Below are 2,248 nucleotides of genomic sequence, written 5' to 3'. Positions count from 1 at the left end.
TTTCCCCTTTCTCTGTCAGTGGCCAGATCTCACCCAGGTGATGGAGAGGTCCTACCCCAGAGGAGAGACCTGTATCCTTCGACTAAAGTTTCCTGACCCATTTTCCCTCCACTCCCCTGGCAGGTCTAACAGGAGTATGCCACACAGCTAGTAATCTGCTGAGTTACCTTCCCATTTTTCCCCAAGGCAAAAGGTCACTTACCAGGGAAGAGGGATCAGGAGACCCACCTGCTTGGAGGATTCTAAAGACAAGTGGTTATATAAAGTATCTTTCAAAAGAAAACATTTACAGAGGAAAGTTTTCACAGATATTCACCCGGACCCAAAAACCAACAGATGTGAACTGCACCCCACTCTCCCTTCCTGTTCTGTGTAGTTGATACCTGGTTGAATTGAAATGCACATAGAACTGGGCGTGCAGGAGCGAGTCAAAATGGCAGCAGGAGCTGCATGTAATGAGTTGGTTCATTTCATCTGGAATGCTCTCAATTAAAAATGTCCACAGGCCACAAAGGGGACGCTTGAGGTCCAAATGACTGACTTAGAAATAGTCACTTTTAGTGTTTCATGAAGAGACTCTCTTGAACTGGTCCAAACAGGAAGGTGCATCCTCCCCATGCTTAGGTTCTATTTTGGCACATCAGCCAGCCAAGAATGAAGAATTTTGGGGCATTGGCCAACAGCAAGAGAAGTGCCTGCCTCAGGATGCAGCCCTGTCATTTTTTTTTTTACCTCACATGAACATCCCTACTTAGAAAGGCTCACATATCACCATAACCACCTCTGAAAATTGTATGTGGCCAAAGGAAGGCATTAGCCCAATTTTGGATTCTTGCCAAGAAACGATTTTTTTTTTCTTTGAAAGGCAGTATCTTCCTCATGAGAGCATACTGCTCTTATAACACACTGAGAATATAGTTTGGGGAGGGGTATCCCTTGCTTTTCTCTTCCTATGCCAACCTCACAAAATCCAGTACCATGTTCCCTGGGATTTTTGTCTTGGAAGATGACTTGGTTAAGTAACACACTGCTCCTCACTGTACACTGGGAAACAGGTTCAGTTTCCTTTGTTTCTTGCCAAAGCTGCTTATGAAACATATCTGGTGCTGGTGCTTATGGCGAATAAAAATACCAGTTTATACTTTCTCCTGATACATTCCATTACAAGCTAAATTTAGCACCTCGCCTGGGGCCTGGCAGCTCACCTGCTCCTATTTAGCACGTCTCCACTTTCATGCCTGCTGCAGGGTGTCCATGTTCCTATCTGGCGTCCTGTATCTTCACTGATGAAAGTGACATCTAGAGAAACAGATGTCAGTTGTCAAAGACAGCCACGGTTCTCGGGAGGCCAGACAGCAAATTGGCGCTCAACACTGGATATCCCGTGAAAAACACCTTCGTCATAGGCTTAAAAAAAGGTCTTAGTGTTCGACAATGTGTAGTTTTGGTTAGAAGTGAGATGAACAGCATCTTGGGGGCTCTCCTACACTGGGGAACGGACTGTGAGGGCCAGCTTCTGCCTCCGTCAACCTCTGCGCTACACTGCCTGTAAATTCCCCCTCCTCCGCTGCGGGGCGTCTGCGGAGGAGCGCGAACTTCGGGAGCAGCTGGCTTGACGCAGCGAGCGTACATGCGCCCGCCGGAAGGCTGTGCCACTAGGGGGCTGCGCTCAGTGCCACACGCATTTTCCCAAAACGATTAGAATCGTGTTCTTTGCTTATCCATTTGTGAGAGCGCTTTACGCAGGCGGAACTCAGCCCTTTTGTGACAGGTGCATATTGTTTTTTTTCCGCCTGTCTCTCAGCGCAGTTTACCCATCTGTATCATGCGTGGGTCGGCTGTACCTGCACGCTCCAATGGTAACATCATGTCTGCGATTGCAGCCGCGGACGACAGCCATTTCCTGCGTCCGAAACTAGGGATCCTGGCCAGCGCCGGTGCCAGGGACTGGAGGAAGAGAACCAGCCACCCCCGCGGTGTTTGCGGAACATTGCCGTGGGGCGCTGCTGCCGGCCTTTTATAGGAAGCCGGCGAGGGGCAGGGCCGGCCGGCGCCGTGACGTGCTGATGTAAGGCCCGACGGAGGGCGGGGCAAGGGCGGCGGCGTTCTCTTGGGTACCTCGGGCGTCTCATCCTCCCTGCTCATCCTCTTCAGTGTCCTCCTGAGCGTCCTCTCTGTCGGCCTCCTCGGCCCCTCGGCTGCCCCTCCGCCTCCCGCTGCCGCCCGTCCTCCTGTGCGCCCTCCCTAC

The sequence above is a fragment of the Pteropus alecto genome, unplaced genomic scaffold, assembly GCF_000325575.1.
Source record: "Pteropus alecto unplaced genomic scaffold, ASM32557v1 scaffold44, whole genome shotgun sequence".
Taxonomy (NCBI): Eukaryota; Metazoa; Chordata; class Mammalia; order Chiroptera; family Pteropodidae; genus Pteropus; species Pteropus alecto.
This window is presented reverse-complemented; position numbering follows the sequence as displayed.